We start from the raw sequence: 20,035 nt of genomic DNA, 5'->3' as shown, positions 1-20,035 counted from the left end.
TGTATTTGTATAGAATTTATACAATTTCTTCCTTTAGTGTTTTATTGAGCATACTAGTAAAATCATCTGGGCCCACAGTTTGGGGATTTTTTTGGAATTTTTTTGTTACACATTTTATGTTTTAAGTAGATATAGAATGACTCAAATTTTTTTGTATGACTCAAATTTCTTTCTTGTATCAGTTTTGATAATTTGTATCTTTCAAGCAAAGTATCTTTTTGGCTGAGTTGTCAAGTTTATTGGCATAAAGTTATTCTCAATATTTTTATTATCCTTTTAATGTCTATGGCATCTGTAGTAAATGATATTTCCCCCCAATATTGGTAATTTGGGTATCCTCTATTTTTTAAAAAAAATCAGCCATTTTTAGAACATTGTTAATTTCATTCATTTTTTCAAAGAATCAACTTTTGGTCTCATTCACTGATTTATTTTCAATTTTCTGTTTCATTGGTTTCCCCTTGTATCTTTAAATTTTCCTTCCTTCTACTTAGTTTATTTCACTGTTCTTTTTAGCATCTTCTGGTAGAAGCTTAGATCACTGATTATAGACATTTCTTCTTACACGTGTGTGTGCATGCTCAATCATGTCTGACTCTGCAATCCCAGGGACTGTAGCCCACTAGGATCCTCGGTCCATGGAATTTTCCAGGCAAGAATACTGAAGTAGGTTATTTCCAACTCCAAGGGATCTTCCTGACCCAGGGATTGAACCTGCATCTTGCATCTCCTGCATTGGCTGGTGGATTCTTTACCACCCGGGAAGCCCTGTTAAATGTGTACAAGTGTCCTCAGCCACTTCAGTCTGTCCAACTCTTTGTGACCCTATGGACGTAGCCCGCCAGGCTCCTCTGTCCATGGGATTCTCCAGGCAAGAACACTGGAGTGGGCTGCCACACCCTCCTCCTCTTCTTACATAATGAATCACTATTGTAACCTTATGTTAATATTTATTAAAAGACTTTAAAGTTTAGCATATTTTCTAAGCATAGCCAACTAACAAATTTGTTACAACTAACAAATTGAGCTACAACTAACAAATTTGGAATTAAAAAAATTTAATTCCAAATCTTTTCTTTTGATTGAAAAGTTCAATTCAAAATATTATTAAAAATATCTTCTGATTTCTTCTTTGACACACATGTTATTTTGAAGTGTGTTGTTGTGGTCTCAATGTCTGTATCTCCCCAAGATACAGACATATGTGTTATACATTGACATTCTAAAGCCTACAATGATGGTATTAGGAGGTGAGGCCCTTGGGGCATGATGTGGTCATGAGGATGGTGATTCATGAATAGGGTTAATACTCTTATAAAATAGACTTGGAAGTTTCCTTGTCCCCTTCCACCATATGAGGACACAGGATACAGGTCCTCACCAGATACCAAATTTTCTGACATCTTACTTAATTTTGTGCTTTTCAGTCTGAGAGATAAATGTCCATTCTTTATAAGCTACCCAGTCTGATATTTTGCTCCAGCAGTTAGAAACGGATTAAGACCATTGTTAATATCTAATTTTTTAATGTCTTTTTAGATATTTTATTGTCATTAATTTCTAGCTTCAGTCTCTTATGGTCAGAGAATACATTTAAATACTTTAAAATTTATTAAGACTTGTTCTTTATTCTAGCACACAATCTAAGTGAATGTTCCATATTCAGTTGAAGAAAATGGTGTTCTGCTGTTCTGAGTTGGAGAGTTCTGTAAAGGTTAATTAAATCAAATTAGTTGATAGAGTGGTTTTTATGCATATTCATTTGTTGTTTATTTGTTCTATCAACTACTAAGAGATAAATATTTAAATCTCCACTGTAATTAATGGTATTTCTATTTAACCTTTCCAGTCTGAAATTAGTTATCTATTGTTTCATAACAAATTAGCCCCACATTTAGAAGCATAAAAAATAAACATTTATTATCTCAAAGTTTTTGTGGATCAGTAATTCAGAACCAATTATTTGGGTGCTTTCTTCACTTGGGTAGGTCTCTTATGGGACTGCAGTCAAGAGATTAGTCAGGGCTATAGGCTCAGTGGTAAAGAATCTTCCTGCCAATGCAGGAGACACAGAACGATCCCTGGGTTGGGAAGATCCCCTGGAGGAGGAAATGGCAACTTGCTCCGTATTCTTGTCGGGAAAATTCCATGGACAAAAGGAACCTGGAGGGCTACAGTCCAGGGAATTGCAACTGAGCAGCTGAGCATGCATGCACGCATAGTTACTAGCAGGCTATAATGGGACTGAAGGATCCACTTCTAAAGTGGTTTTTGGCAGGAAGCTTTAGCTCCTTGCCTCATGTGATGTAATCTACTTCCCCTCAAGCATGTGATCTGAGAGGGAGAAAGGAAGGAGGAATCTACAATACTATTTATTATCTAGTTCCAGAAGTTACATACCATCTCTTGTGTCGAATTTTAATCATTAGAAGTAGGATAAGTAAGCATAGATCACACTCAAGGAATTAATTAACCTCCACCTTTTGAAGGAAGAATATTAAAAATTTGTGGGTATGTTTTAAAATGACCACAATCCTATAAGATTCTGCTTGGTATATGAAGCACTATTATCAGTGTATACACATTAGTATTATTATGTCTTCTTCAAAATCTAATATTTTATTACTATGAAATGCATCTATCTCTATTGATATTTTTCATCTATAATCCATTTTCCTATTGTTCATATCAGTTCAGGTCAGTTCAGTTGCTCAGTCATGTCTTTGCAACCCCACGGACTGCAGCATGCCAGACCTCCCTGTCCATCGCCAATTCCCGAAGTTTACTCAAACTCATGTCCATTGAGTCAGTGATGCCATCCAACCATCTCACCTTCTGTCATCCCCTTCTCCTTCTGCCTTCAATCTTTCCCAGCATCAGGGTCTTTTCTAATGAGTCAGTTCTTTGCATCAGGTGGCCAAAGTATTGGAGTTTCAGCTTCAACATCGGTCCTTCCAAAGAATATTCAGGACTGATTTCCTTTAGGATGGACTGGCTGGATCTCCTTGCAGTCCAAGGGACTCTCAAGAGTCTTCAACACCACAGTTCAAAAGCATCAATTCTTTGGCACTCAGCCTTCTTTATGGTCCAACTCACATCCACACATGACTACTGGAAAAACCATAGCTTTGACTAGACAGACCTTTGTTGGCAAAGTAATGTCTCTGCTTTTTAATATGCTATCTAGGTTGGTCATAACTTTTCTTCCAAGAGCAAACATCTTTTAATTTCATGACTGCAGTCACCATCTGCAGTGATTTTGGAGCCCAGGAAAATAAAGTCTGTAACTGTTTCCACTGTTTCCCCATCTATTTGCCATGAAGTGATGGGACCAGATGCCATGATCTTAGTTTTCTGAATGTTGAACTTTAAACCAGCTTTTTCACTCTCTTCTTTCACTTTTATCAAAAGGATCTTTAGTTCTTCCCTTTCTGCCATATGGGTGGTGTCATCTGCATATCTGAGGTTATTGATATTTCTCCTGGCAATCTTGATTCAGGTCATCAGATTGTTCATATATCTACTCCATATTTCTGATAATTAATGTTTGCTTGACATATTTTTTCTATCCTATACTTTTCAATCTGAATGTTCATATATAGAGTATGTCTGTTACAGCCAATATTAAACTGAATCTTGCTTTTTCATCTAGACTGATAACTACTGCCTTCTTACTGGAGTGTTGAGATGTCCACTGTCTAATGCAGTGACAACTGACCACATAGAGCTGTTTAAACTAAAATAAATTACAATAAAAACATAAAAAATTGAGATCTTCAGTCAACCTAGCCATAGTTCAAATGTTCAAAAACCATGTGTGGACAGTATAGGTGACATGTGGACAAGGAACACTTATTTTATAACTGAAAATTCTATCACGCAGTTCTTTCTTAGACATTTTACACTTCATATAATTGGTATGATTGGGTTAAATAAACCAGCTTTTTGTGTTTTGTATTTTCTCCATATATTCTTTATTCTTTTTTTCTCTTTTTCTTTCTTTTGGAATTATTTATTTATTTTTTAGTATTCTATTTACATCTGCACTACTGTACATATATATTATACATCATATAAACATATATGTCTTGTACATATATACATTGATATAAATGTTATACATCATAACACATTATACATAATAGTCTACATATATGTACATACATTCTATTTATATATAAATGGCGTGCAATATGCAACTCTACAATTGCATATGTAGACGCTGATGACAAGTCTACAAAATTATTCTTTTCTTTGTTTTTCTATATTCTGGTTGATTTTAAGATTATTATGTAATCCCTGGTGTGGTAAATTTTATTATTGCAAGCATGCATGCTCAGTTGTGTCCAACTCTTTGCAACCCCGGGTAATGTAACCTGCCAGGCTCCTCTGTCCATGGAATTTTCTAGGCAAGAATACTGGGATGGATTGTTATTTCCTTCTCCAGGGGATCTTCCCAACCCAGGGGTCAAACCCATGTCTCTTACATCTCCTGCATTGGCAGGTGGATTCTCTGCCACTGTGCCAACTGGGAATATACCTTAATACGGATTTCTTTGATGTTTATATTGCTTAGGAATCATTAAACTTCTTGAAACTGTGAGCTCAAAGTTTTCATAAAATTTTGGAAAATTTAAGCAATTTCTTCTATAATCTTTTATGTCCTTCCCCACATCACCCCCGCCTGCCTTTACTTCTGAGATCAATTCTCATTCCGTTCATTTTTAAAAAATTTTTTCTCTTTGTGCTTCAGTTTGGTTACTGTCTATTGTTGTATCTATGTGTCTTTGTTTGGGTTGCTATAACCAGTTATCATACATTTAGTGCCTTATAAACAACAGAAATTTATTTCTCGGAGTTCTAGAGGCTAGAAAGTCCAAGATCAAGAGGTTGTCAGACTCTGTGTAAGGTGAGAGTTGACTTCTTGGTTCATAGACCATATGACAGATGGGTAACTGAAATCTCAGGGGTCCCTCTTATAAAAGCACTAATGTCACCCATGAGGTCTCTATTCTCATGACTTAGTCACCTCCCAAAGGCACTACCTCCAAATTTCACTACACTAGAGATTAGGTTTCATCATATGATTTCTGGAAGGACATAAACATTCAGTCTATAGCATTATGCCTTATCTTTTCTTTGTAGCATCTGTTTTCAAGCCCTTTTACTGTACATTTTTTTATGTTTTATATTTCATTTGCATTTTTAGTTAGATTCTATAAGTTTTAATTTTATGATTTCCTTTTCTATTGTTCTTGTATTCTTATTTAACTTATAATGCTTTGAAAGTGTTTACAGTGGAAATTTTGAAGTTCTTGTCTGCTTATTCAAATATCACTGCTGTTTCTGGTTCTGTTTCTATTACTGTACTTTTTTTTTTTTTTTACCATGGATCATATATTTACACTTCTTTGTCTATTAATTACTGACTGATTGCTAAAATGATGAAGTATTGTAAATTTTATGTTGTTGAGTGTCTGGACTTTGATTTCTTCATTTCAAATATTATGTTTTTTGTTTTGTATATTAATCACTTCTTGGCCTTTTGGCTAAAATTAAGTGTTTTGTGGATCACCATGATCCTTTCAGTGTTGGTTGTTAAGATTTTTTTTAAGGGTATAAATACAGTAGCCTTCACTGTAGGTCTAGTTTAGCTCTCCTATTAATGCGTGACTCCTCTAAGGTAGGTGTAGGATTATAGAACTGTAATACATCTCTACTGTAACTGGCTGGAAATGACAGTTACAGCCAGTAGATTGACAGTCTTCCAACCTTGTACGTTCAACTTCAAATTTACATACACGGTTCCTCCATATCTGGAATTGTTCCATGTAATTCTTCACGTGGTTTCATAGAATTTCAATTTTTCCTGGAGAAACTTGATATTCAGTCAAAAATACAAGTGGACCCACAAGTAGATTCCTAGAGGTTTATACCTCAAAATCATTCTTCGCCAGTACTCCGCTTTGCAAATTTAAGTTGCCTCCCCAAACTCTGGTATTTATCTTGCAATCCAGCGGGACCGCTGTGCTTCGCTTGGGTTTTCTCTGCCTGCCCTCCAATTCATCAGCTGTTTCCAGCAGAAAGCTGGCTCAATCACTGGCACCAACTAGTGTGTTTCTTCTTTCTCAAGACATTCTTTTTTCTCAAGGCACTATTGTCTAGTGTCTTAAAATAGCATGTTTACATTTCCCCAGTTGTTCATATTTTTCCCTAGTTGTTCATATATAGGAAATTCAGTACCTATTAGTCCCTCATGGCTAGGAGTAAATGCCTCAAAGTTACAGTTTTTAAATAATTTTTTAAAAAAGACTGTTCAATACAAATAATAATAATCCATCCTAATGACTTGAGAAATGCAATGAGCAGAACAATTTTGAGGATCACAGCCTCCGACTAGTCTATTACTTCGTCATATTTGATAATATGATCTTTGAAATGGCTTACAGGGTTTAAAATTTTTTTCAAACTATACTTAATAGCTTCTCACAAACTCTACTTTAAAAAAACAGGAGAAGATCAAGAAAATAATTGGGAAAATAATTTCAGCTAACAATGTTAACATTTCTTACCAATCCATAAAATTATGTCAGATTATTTATTGAATTTATCCATTTTATAAATAATGGGGAGGTCATAGCACTACTTATTAATATGCCAAGGACTTTCAAAATGTATTCTCTAAATTGTTAATCACTAAACATTTTATTGGCAATGAATGTGGGAACATTTTATCCTACAAAGTAGTATTAAAGATCAGAAAATTAAAGAGTTGATTTACAAGGTAGGAAATTTTTTTTTTTAAAGTGTGTTTTATCTATATACAGTTGATCCTTGAACAACACCAGTCTGACCCAGGTGTGGGTCCAATTGTGCATGGATTTTTAAAAATACTAAATATTCTGGTGCCGCATGACCCACGGCTGGTTGAATCTGAGAATGCAGACTGCTGATATTCAGGAACCATGTATGTAAAGAACATCAACATGCAGGGTCAGTTATAAGGTGTACACGGGTTTTTTTAACTGAATAGAGAGGGTTGAAACCCTCACTCCCACATTGTTCAAAGGTCAATGTAATTTAAAAGACTAACTTAAAAAAAAAAAATGTATGTTAGAACAGCATAGATCTGAAAGGGACAAAGTACTAATTAATCAAATCACACCATTAAACTGTACGGAAATAGGGGCTTCCCTGCTGACTCAGTGGTACTGAGTCTACCTGCCAACACAGGAGACCCCGGGTTCGGTCCCTGATCCTGGAGATCGCACTCACCTTGGGGCATCTGGGCCCATGTGGCACAATTATTGACCCCACGCTCTAAAGCCTGGGAGCCACAACTGCTGAGACCGCATGCAGCAACTGCTGAAGCCCATGCGCCCTGGAGCCCACGCTCCGCAGTGAGAAGGCCCCTTAACGAGAGCCTGGGAGCCTGTGCATCACAACTACAGAGTGGCCACCACTCTCTGCAATTGGAGAAAAGCCCGTGCAGCAGCAGGGACCCCACACAGCCAGGAATAAATAAATAAAATTAATTCTCTAAACCTGCATGGAAATAACTGTAGTAAGAAAAAGGTTTCCAAACTATTATAGGACCAATACAGAAAACTATCAGAAGTCAGTTACGCGGCCAATACAAAAGCTTAATGTCAATTATGTATGCTTCTTAAATTATTTTTGAAGAAAAAGACATTAAAATGTAAATTTTTAGTAATTGCCACACCTAAACATCTAATCTGCAGAAGAATGGCATAAGAGAAATTAACCCCACAGACTAATCACAAAATACAATTATTTTTTGTGTAATTTCTATAGCTCTATCTAGAAAATGATACTGTTTAATTAAGATTCTAAAATATGAAAAAAATTGAAATTTAAAAATAGGAAATGAAAGAAGCACTAAAAATAAAAAAAAATTTTAATCTATGAAAAAATTGTCTATGGAGAAAGGATAAATATAATCTAGACAAATTCATGGGCTTTTTAAATTCCAAAACTATAGAGGATCAAGTTTTTTCAATGAGTAATTTGAGGCCAAATATGAATTATACTATTTTGACCTAGTACTGTACATTCAATTCTTCTTAAAACCTCATTTAAAGTAGATTGAAAGTAGTTCTAGGGCTTCCCTGGTGGTTCAGTGGTAAAGAATCTGCCTACTAATGCAGGAGACACAGGTTCGATCCTTGGTCCAGGAAGATCCCACAAGCTTTGGAGCAAAAGCCCAAGCACCACAACTACTGGGCCTGTGCCTGAGAGCCGAGGGGCTGCAGCTACTGAGCCCGCAGGATGTAGCTACTGAGCCCGCAAGGGGCACCTCCTGGGCCCGCAGGACGCACCTACTGGGCCCGCCCTCCAGAACCTGCCCACCACGAGCGAAGCGCCACGGGAACCCACTCACCGCAGTGAAGAGCAGCGCCAGCTCGCTGCGACTAGAGAAAAGCCCATGTTGCAGCCCCGTGCCCAGCAAAAATAATTTTTTTAATGTAGTTTTAGTTTTTTGAGAAACCTCCATACTATTTTCCACAATAGCTGTACCAATTTACATTGCCTGCAACAGGGTACAAGGGTTCCCTTCTCTTCACATACTTACAAATATTTGTAATTTGTGGTCTTTTTGATGATAGCCATTCTTACAGGTGTGTGGTGATATCTCATTTTGGTTTTTATTTGCATCTCCCTGATGATTAGTGCTGTTGAGCATCTTTTTTCCCCATGCCTGTTGGTCACCTGCATTTCCTCTTTGGAAAAAATGTCAGTTCTTGTACTTTTCAATCAGTTTTTTTTTTATATTGAGTTTTACAAGCTATTTATATATGTTAGATATTAATACCTGATTGGTCATGGCATTTGCAAATATTTTCTCCCATTCAGTATGTTGTCTTTTTGTATTGCTGATGGTTTCCTTTGCTGTACAAAAGCTTTTACATTTAATTAAATCCCATTTGCTTATTTTTGTTTTTATTTCCATTATTCTAGGAGAAGGATCCAAAAAAACTGCTATGATTAATGTCAAAGAGTATTCTGTGTATGTTTTCCTCTGTTTTAAAGTATCCAATCTTACATTTAGTTCTTTAATCCATTTTTGTTTCTTTTTATAGTCTGAAGAAATTGATGTCTATCTTGTACTTATGAAAATTAAGGTTTTTAAATTGGGAAGTAACATGATCAGATCTCTGTTTCTGATAAACAGTTCTATCAGTGTGGAGGGTGGATTAGAATAGCTGAGTAAGGAAAGTGGAAGCAAAAGACCCCACTAAGAAAGTATGGTGTTCTTCAGTCATCCATTCTTTACAGAGAGACTGCTACGACTAGAAATGAGACACTGTGGCTACCTCAGAAAACATAGCACTTACATTCCAATGAAGAAACAGCTGATAAATTAGTTAAAAAGGTTTAAATGAGTCATTGCGATTTGTTATAACAGTATGAAGGAAATAAACAGGGTACAACAACGATAAAGGGAAGGCTCTTTAAATAGGGTATCAGGAGAGCCACTCTGAGCGGGTGACACAGCTGACATCTGACAGAGCACAGAGCTCGATGAATGCAAGGTCATCAGGGAGAAGAGAAAATATTTGAGGGATGTTTGAGCAAGTGCGTTAGAAAGACTTGTTAACCAACCGGATATGGGGATTTAAGGATTATTCTAGAGTTTCAGGGTGAAGCAACTGGCTATCTGGCAGTGTTAATACTGAGATAGGAAATACAGGAAGACTGTCAGATGTGAGTTAGAACTGTTGAGGTAACTGCTATTGGAGATGCTCAGTTGGTTATTTTTAGTTCTTTTATCATATTTCACAGTCCTCCCATGAACAGTTCACATATTCAAGGGAACAGATTTCTCTATGACGTTGAGGAATGGGTATGAAGGGAATAACTAGAAGACATAGCTAGCCTAGAAACAAATATAAGCGTACAAAATAATTAAGAATAAATATCTTCACTGTGTTCCACTAGAAAACAGACTCTGAAGGAAACATATTTTTGTTAACATTTTATTGGGAAATACAATACCAGGGAAGCATGAACACTGGGAAAATGGAAGAGTAGAGATGTGTGTATGAGTGTGTGAGTGTGTGTGAGTGTGTGTGTGTGTGTGTGCGCGCGTGTGTGTGAATGTGTGTGCGTGCGTGCGTGTGAGTGTGTGTGCATGTGTGTGTGTGTGTGTGAGTGTGTGTGTGTGCGTGCTCCTGTGTGTGAGTGTATGCATGTGTGTGTGAGTGTGTGTGTGCGCGTGTGTGTGTGTGTGTGTGAGTGTGTTAGTCACTCAGTTGTGTCTGACTCTTTGCAATCCCACAGACTGTAACCCACCAGGCACCTCTGTCCATGGCGGTTATCTAGGCAAGAACACTGGAACAGGTTGCCCTTCTCCAGAAGATGCCCTTCTCCAGGGGATCTTCCTATGCCAGGGATCAAACCCAGGTCTCCCACACTGGAGGCAGATTCTTTACCATCTAAACCACCAGTGAAGCTCTAGTAGGGGATGAGATAGGACAAAATAAGGCAGAGTGTTATGGATTGGGACACCGCCTTATATAAACTGATGCCTGGGTTATGTAAGACATCTTAAGAAAGATCACATAAGGCTACTCTGCCTTTAAAAGGAGGGAGAAGAGAGAAGAATTTATCCACTCACTCCCATCCCCCTTCAGTCAAAGTTCCATCTTTTATGAATTAGCCCCTTACGCTTCCAAGCTGCACATGTGTGGTGCTTAGTGAAATGGATAGCTGCAACTGGTATCTTAAAAATCAGTGGCAACATGGAACAGAGAAACAGGAAGTAAGAGGAAGTTGTATCCAGGTATTAAAGGGGGATCAGGAGCAGCAGGCACAGGAGGAATGTCAACCTAAAGCAGAAGCAGCTACCGCAGCCGCAGCCCGGCTCTAGGCCAGTGAGACACAGCAAGTCACTACCGTAAGTAGAAAGTCACTACTGTAAGTAGAAAGTCACTACTGTAAGCAGAAAGCAGGGCAGGTGAGCAGGCCTGGGCTGGTGTATAAACTGAAGCCAATGCACGGTGAAAGATGGTGAGGGGCAAAAGCAGGGGTAGACAAAGAGGTCTACCCTCTTTGACACATAGCAGGAGATAAGGCCAGCTCATTTTAGCCTGAAGAACACTGGTTGCACTCTGAGTAAAAAGGGTAGCTATTGCTATATTGCTTTTTGAAAAGATGTCCCTGCTGGTTGTGTTGAAAATAGCCTCTCAGAAGCAAGTGTATACATAAGACAATCAGGGAAGCAGAAATCCAGAACCCGTGATGGTGTTTTGAACCAGAGGAGTAGCTTGGTGGAGAGCAATAACAGGTTTGGATATATTTTAAACATAGAGCCCACAGGATTTCTTTGCTTCACACTTCTCAAAAACGCAAATTTCTAGTGGGTTAAGAAGCTAGCTTTTAAAACTGTTAAAAATAAAATAGAAAAAGCATTAGAAGGAAATACAGTCAAAAATAGGGAAGACAACTTTTTAAAATTCAAAAATCATAAACAGATCAACATTAAAATAAATGAAATGAACAGACAAGCAATAGTCAAGTAGAAAATATGTGTAATATATAAGAGATTAGAGTTTAGTACTTAGAATATATTGAATAGCCTTGTAAATTCAACAGGAAAAAGTCAAACAATTCACCAGAAAAGTGGGCAAATATACATGAAGAATGTTCACAAAAAATGAAACAATAGCAATATGTATACAAAAAAGAACTCAACTTTGTTGGTTAGCAGGAAAAAAAAACAAAACATGAAACGTCAGTTTTCATCCATCAGGTTGAGAAAAAAGTAACATTGAAACATTCACGGAATGGACAAACATAATAATGGGGTGTTCATATACTGTCCAGGGAAACATATAATTGGCCAATGCATTGAAAAGCACATACTTATAAAGTACATGAAAATGTAATATACCTATCCTCAACCCAGCAAGTCTACTGAATAGCTATTCTAGAGAAATATTCTCATATCTCTAAAAAAGGGTATGCAAGATACTCATCATATTATTGAAAAATAAGAGGTTTCACAAATTTTCACCAACAGAAGACTAGATAAACCTATGAGGCATATATACAAGGTAAAAGAATAAAGTATATTCATAGGTCCTGACATGGAAAAATATCCAGTATATAACTTACCCAAATAAGGAAATTTCCAAAAAACATATAACAGTTGCATGACAAAAGGATGTGGAGACTATCTGAATAGAAATTTTCTGAGTCCACACAGTTGTGAGGCTAGATAGGGAAAAATAAAGTAATTATTAATTATGGTGTTAAAATAGCCTATTTGAATAGCTTAATTATTAGTTCCTAAACCTAAGTGAATTATATATTCCTACATGTCATACTGCATTATTTGTCCATCTCTTATTATCAGATGTTACTTCAAATAATACAATAAAAATACAGTGCAAGTCAATTATAATGTAAGAATGAAAAGTTAGCAATTAAAGACAACAAAATGAAACATGGGAACAAGAACAATGCTTTAAACAACATTGTTCTAAAATCAAAATGTTTAGCAAACAGAGCTTGCATATTTTAGCAAAAATGGCCTGCTTTAGAACCCTGTTGCAAAAGTCAGACATGAAGCAAATTACTTCATATCATGTTTTTATATAATTTTTTCAGAAAAAAATTACAGCAAAACACTCTAGATTCATACCTTGGGAATGCCAAAAATCAAAGCAATTAAAATGATATCCCTGCCAATAGAGGAACTGTGGCTCCCGAGGCAAGCCTCAGGATGAAGATGTGGTCGACCAGATTTTGGAAATAACTACAACAGGAGGTCTGAAAAACAAAGAGGTCGTTTTCATCTCATCAGTCCTAGATGAAGAGACCAAGCCTTTGGAGTGGGAGCACTGACTCCAAGATGGTAGACTACCTTAGGAGAGCAGAAACCAAAAGAAAGAGAGAATTCAACCCAGAAGCCTGGGAAAAGAAGACCTCAGACACAATAAGTTTAAAAAAAAATGAAAAGGCAGAGAAATACTACACAAATGAAGGAACAAACTAGAAAAACAGAAGTTCAAATAAATGAAGAGGAAATAGGCAAACTACCTGAAAAAGAATTCAGAATAATGATAGCAAAGATGATTAAAAACCTTGAAAACAAAATGGAGAAAATGCAAGAATCAATTAACAAAGACCTAGAAGAATTAAAGAATAAACATCCGGAGACAAACAACAGAATTACTGAAATTAAAATATTCTAGAAGGAATCAATAGTAGGATATCTGAAACAGAAGGATGAATCAGTGAGCTGAAAGATAAAATGGTGGAAATAAATTCTAAAGAGCAGAATATAGTAAAAAGAATGAAAAGAACTTAGGGTGGTCTCAGAGACCTCTGGAACCATATCAAATGCACCAACATTCAAATTATAGGGGTCCCAGAAGAATAAGAGAAAAAGAAAGGGTATGAGATAATTTTTGAAGAGATTATAGTTGAAAATTTCCCCAACATGGAAAAGGAAATAGTCAATCAGGTCCAAGAGGCAGAAAGAGTCCCATATAGGATAAACCTAAGGAGAAACATGCCAAGACACATACTAATCAAACTGACAAAGAGTAAACACAAAGAAAGAATATAAAAAGCAGCAAGGGAAAAGCAACAAGTAACATATAAGGGAAACCCCATTCATTTAACAGGTGACCTTTCAGCAGAAACTCTGCAGGTCAGAAGGGAAAGGCAAGATATATTTAAAGTACCGAAAGGGAAAAATCTACAACCAAGATTATTGTACTCAGAAAGGATCTCATTCAAAATTGATGGAGAAACAAAAAGCTTTTCAGACAAGCAAAAGTTAAGAGAATTCAGTACCAGCAAACCAGCTATACAACAAACGTTAAAGGGACTTATATAGTCAAAAAATACAATAGAAGAAAAAGGATCTAGAAAATCAACCCCAAACTATTAAGAAAATGGCAATAGGAACATATATATCAATAAATACTTTAACTGTAAATGGATTAAATGCTCCAACCAAAAGACAGACTGACTGAATGGATACAAAAACAAGACCCATGTATATGCTGTCTACAAGAAACCCACTTCAGACCTAAAGACACATATAGACTGAAAGTGAGAGGGTGGAAAAATATATTCCATGCAAATGGGAAGCAAAAGAAAGCTGGAGTCCCAATCCTCATATCAGACAAAATAGACCTTAAAGAATATTACAAGAGACAAGACTACATAATGATCAAGGTATCCATCCAAGAGGAAGACAGAACAATTGTAAATGTCTATGCACCCAACATAAAGGAGCACCTCAATACATAAGACAAACACTAACAGACATAAAAGGAGAAAATGACAGTAACACAGTAATAGTAGAAGACTTTAACACCCCACTCACACCAATGGACAGATCATCAAAATAGAAAATTAATAAGGAAACACAAGTCTTAAATGATACATTAGATGAGATGGATCTCATTGATGTCTTCAGGACATTCCATCCAAATGCAGGAGAACACATCTTCTTCTCAAGTGCACAAGGAACATTCTCCAGGATAGACCACATCTTGGGTCACAAATCAAACCTCAGTAAATTTAAGAAAATTGGAATCGTATCAAGCATCTTCTCCGACCACAACGCTATGAGACTAGATATCAATTACAAGAAAAAAACTGTAAAAAACACAAACACATGGAGATTAAACAATACATTTCTAAATAAACAACAGGTTACTGAAGAAATCAAAAGGGAAATAAAAAATTTCTAGAAACAAATGACAACAAAAACACAACTCAAAATCTATGGGATGCAGCAAAAGCAATTCTAAGAGGGAAGTTTATAGCAATAAAATCCTATGTCAAGAAACAATAAAAACATTGAATAGACAACCTAACTTTATACCTAAAACAACTGGAATAAGAAGAACAAAGACACCCGAAAATTAGTAGAAGGAAAGAAATCATAAAGATCAGAGCAGAAATAAATGAAAAAGAAATAAAATAAACAGTAGTAAAGATTAATAAAAGTAAAAGCTGGTTCTTTGAGAAGATAAACAAAATTGACAAACCTTTAGCCAGACTCACCAAGGAAAAAAGAAGAATCAAGTTAACAAAATTAGAAATGAAAAGGAGAGGTTACAACAGACAATGCAGCAATACAAAGGATTAAAGGAGTCTGTTATGAACAACTATATGGCAATAACATGGATAACATGGAAGAAATGGACAGATTATTAGAAAAGTTCAATCTTCCAAGACTGAACCAGGAAGAAATAGAAATTATGAATAATTCAATTACAAGCACTCAAATTGAAGCTGTGATCAAAAATCTCTCAAAAAACAAAAGCCCAGGACCAGGTGGCTTCTCAGGAGAATTCTATCAAACATTTAGAGAAGAGCTAATGCCCATCCTTCTAAAACTTTTTCAAAAATTTTCAGAGGAAGGAACACTTCCAAACTCATTCTATGAGGCCACCATCACCCTGATACCCAAACCAGACAAAAACAACACAAAAAAAGAAAACTACAGGCCAATTATTACTGATGAACATAGATGCAAAAATCCTCAACAAAATTTTAGCAAACAGAATTCAGCAACTCAACAAAAAGCTCATACACCATGATCCAGCTGGGTTTATTCCAGGGATGCAAGGATTCTTTAATATATGCAGATCAATCAATGTGATACACCATATTAACAAGTTGAAAGATAAAAATCATATGATAATCTCAATAGATGCAGAAAAAGCCTTTGACAAAATTCAGCATCCATTTATGAATAAAACTCTTCAAAAAATGAGCATAGAAGGAACTTATTTCAACATAGTAAAGGCTGTTTGTGATAAGCCTACAGCAAACATTATTCTCAATGGTGAAAAACTGAAAGCATTCCCCCTAAGATCAGGAATAAGACAAGGGTGTCCACTTTCCCCACTATTATTCAACATAGTCCTGGAAGTCCTAGCTACAGCAGTCAGAGAAGAAAAAGAGATAAAAGGAATCCAGATTGGAAAAGAAGAAGTAAAACTCTCACCGTTGGCAGATGACATGATACTGCACATAGAAAACCCCGAAGATAGTATCAGAAAATTACTAGTCAGTTAATTTAGCAAAGTTGCAAGATACAATATCAATACACAGAAATCACTTGCATTTCTATATACTAACAATGAAAAATCAGAAAGAGAAATGAAGCAATCAATTCCATTCACCACTGCAACAAAAAGAATTAAATATCTTGGAGACAAAAGAACTTTACACAGAAAATTACAAGACACTGATGAAAAAAATTAAAAATTACATAAACAGATGGCGAGGTATTCCATGTTCCTGGGTAGGAAGAATCAATATTGTGAAAATGACTATACTAACAAAAGTAATCTACAGATTCAATGTGATCCCTATCAAATTATTAATGACCTTTTTCACAGAACTAGAGCAAATAGTTTCACAATTCATATGGAAACAAAAAAGATCCCAAATAGCCAAAGCAGTCTTGAGAAAGAAGAATGGAGCTGGAGGAATCAACCTTCCTGATTTCAGATTACACTACAAAGCTACAGTCATCAAGATGGTATGGCACTGGCACAAAAACAGAAATATAGACCAGTGGAACAAGATAGAAAGTCCAGAAATAAACCCATGCACCTATGGGTACCTTATTTTTAACAAAGGAGTCAAGAATGTACAATGGGGCAAAGATAGCCTCTTCAATAAATGGTGCTGGAAAAACTGGATAGCTACATGTAAAAGAATGAAATTAGAACACTTTATAACACCATACAAAAAAATAAACTCAAAATAGATTAAAGACCTAAATTTGAGACCAGAAACTATAAAACTCTTAGTGGATAGTATAGGCAGAATACTCAATGACATAAATCAAAGCAAGATACTCTATGACCCACCCACCTCCTGGAGTAATGGAATAGAAACTCAAAATGGATGAAAGACCTAAACATAAGACCAGAGACTATAAAACTCTTAGAGGAAAACATAGGCAGAACCACTCGATGACATAAATCAAAGCAGGATCCTCTATGACCCACCTCCTAGAGTAATGGAAGTAAAAACAAAAGTAAACAAGTGACGCCTGATTAAACTTAAAAGCTTTTGCACAGCACAGGAAACTATAAGAAAGGTGAAAAGACAACCCTCAGAATGGGAGAAAATAATAGCAAATGAAACAACTGACAAAGGATTCATTTCCAAATTATACAAGCAGCTCATACAACTCAATACCAGAAAAACAAACAACCCAATCAAAACGTGGGGAAAAGACCTAAACAGACATTTCTCCAAAGAAGACAGACAGATGGCTAACAAACACATGAAAAGATGCTCAACATCACTCATTATTAGAAAAATGCAAATCAAAACCACAATGAGCTATCACCTCACACCGGTCAGAATGGCCATCATCACAAAGTCTACAAACAGTAAATGCTGGAGAGGATGTGGAGAAAAGGGAACACTCTTGCACCATTGGTGGGAACATAAATTTAATACAGCCACTATGGAAGATGGTATAGAGAGTCGTTAAAAAACTAGGAATAAAACCACCATATGACCCAGGAATCCCACTCCTAGGCATATACCCAGAGGAAACCAAAATTGAAACAGACACATGTATCCCATTGTTCACTGCAGCACTATTTACAATAGCTAGAACATGGAAGCAACCTAGATGTCCATCAACATATAAATGGATAAAGAAGTTGTGGTACATATACACAATGGAATATTACTCAGCCAAAAAAAGGAACCACATTTGAGTCAGTTCTAATGAGGTGGATGAATCTAGAGCCTATTATAAAGAATGAAATAAGTCAGAAAAAGAAAGATAAATATCGTATTCTAACACATATATACAGAATCTAGAAAAATGGTACTGAAGAATTTATTTACAGGGCAGCAATGGAGAAACAGACCGAGAGAATGGACATATGGACATGGGGAGAGAGGAGGAGAGGGTGAGATGTATGGAAGAGTAACATGGAAACTTATATTACTATATGTAAAATAGATAGCCAATGGAAATTTGCTGTATGGCTTAAGAAACTCAAACAGGGGCTCTGTATCAATCTAAAGGGGTGGGGTGGGGAGGGAGTTGGGAGGGAGCTTCAAAAGGGAGGGGATATTTGTATACCTAAGATTTATTCATTTTGAGGTTTTACAGAAAACAACAAAATTCTGTAAAGTGATTATCCTTCAATTAAAAAATAAATTAATTTTAAAAACAAAATAAAATTAATGATCCAAAAAAATTATATCCCTTATTTTGATAAAATTAAGAAAAATATTTATTCTTTAATTTTTATCTTATTTTCAAGATAAAATACCAATAAAACTTTTCCCCTCCATTTACAATGAAATATCCTTTTTCTTCAAAGAATTTATATTGAGTGACATCTTGTACAAATTGTATTCAATCAATAGATAACGTGTCCCAAATGTCTTGGTGCTGCTTTAAACTTTGATAACTTCAGAGGCATAAACTTTACAAATTCACCCCAAAAAAACTCATTTGAAAGTTTATTTACATTTCTTATATATGCATTTAATGTTGCAGAAGGCAAGTCAGAGTGATGAGATATGGAGGGTGGGGAGTGAAGGAGGATGAGAATTTTGATCATATATCATGGGTGATCAGATAGCAGGGGTAAGGGAAAAGTGTCTAAACTGACTCCGGAAGATTCTTGCTAAAACTCGACTACAAGGATGGTGACTAAAGCCCAAGGTTGAGGCACAGTCTAGAAAAGACCTCAGAAACACCTGACTACAGTTTGGTCAAGTTTGGAGAGTGTCTTTGTCACCCTGAAGTTCTTTTAGCGGAAAAAAGAAACGTTAACAATTAGTCAAAACAAAATTTTAATTTAAAGATAGTCTCCAGTTCCAGCTCTGGCACAGCAGAACAGGAGTCATCCACATCCCACTAGCTTCTTGGACCTCAGCTGACATCCAGAGCACCTTCATTGCCATCAGATGATGTGCATGGAAGCCTTATGGGCAAGATCATCAAGGTCTTTGAGCAAGAAGGATTCTATGTTGTGGCCGTGACGTTCCTTCAGGTCTCTGATGAACATTTTGAGCAGCAATATGTTGCCCTGCAAGACCGTTCATTCTTTCCAGGGCTGGAGAAGTGCATGGACTCAAGATCAGTTGTGGCCATGGTCTGGAAGGGCCTGGATATAGTTAGGTCAGGGAGGCTGATGCTTGGGGAGGCAACCCGGCAGACTCTAAGCTGGGCACCATTCTTGGGACCTCTGCACTCAAGTTGGGAGGAACGTCACTTGTGGTAGTAATTCAGTAAAAAGTCCTGAAAAAGAAACCAACCTATGGTTTCAGCTGGAAGAATTGGTTGATGACATGTCTTGTGCTTATGACTGGATCCATGAAAAAGAGGTGGACAAGGGAGCAGCCTCCTTGGGCGCCACTCGATGTGGCCCTGGATACAGCTCTTCTTGCTTAGATGCAGTAGGATTGGTCATTCTTCTCTAAAGCTAGTTTACCAATAAAACCTTTGGAAACTGAAGGAAAAAAAGAACCAGGGAACACTTTAGCAATAGGGAAACAGATCAATTTAAGTTTATTTTTAGATTTATAAATATACATGAGCTGATAACAAAAGGATAGCACCCAGAACTGTTATCAGTTGAGAAAAAAATTAAATTAGGTTACGACTGCATAGCTTACATAAAAATAAATACCATATGAATTCAAATTACAACAAAACAAAACAAAATCACTTAAAAAGTATAAACAAAAACGTCAGAGATTATGTAGATAATATGGGGCTTGAAAGTTCTTTCTAAACAAATCACAAAGCTCAGGACTACAAGAGAAAAATTACCTGAACTCAGAAAAATGTAAGAAACCACATGCAAAGTTAAATTATAGGTCAAAGACTGTGAGAAATTTTTTTCAAATCATTTATGGGTACATGGTTTATGTACATTTTTTTTAAGTTTCTATGAACCACTGACAAGAAAGTAAACAATCCAATATAAAATTAGGCAAAGAACATCAACAAATAACTCATAAGAAGATTCAGTTTTTTAAAGATGTA

General features: G+C 36.2%; 1 pseudogene; it reads left to right on the top strand.

The window, feature by feature from the left end:
• Nucleotides 1–5,665: 5,665 nt before the first annotated feature.
• LOC122433825 lies at nt 5,666–19,493 on the top strand (annotated as a pseudogene).
• Nucleotides 19,494–20,035: the final 542 nt, after the last annotated feature.

Source organism: Cervus canadensis, chromosome 33 (assembly GCF_019320065.1).
Source record: "Cervus canadensis isolate Bull #8, Minnesota chromosome 33, ASM1932006v1, whole genome shotgun sequence".
NCBI classification, from domain to species: domain Eukaryota; kingdom Metazoa; phylum Chordata; class Mammalia; order Artiodactyla; family Cervidae; genus Cervus; species Cervus canadensis.
The sequence above is the reverse complement of the archived record's forward strand: the minus strand, read 5'-3'. Positions and strand labels throughout refer to the sequence as shown.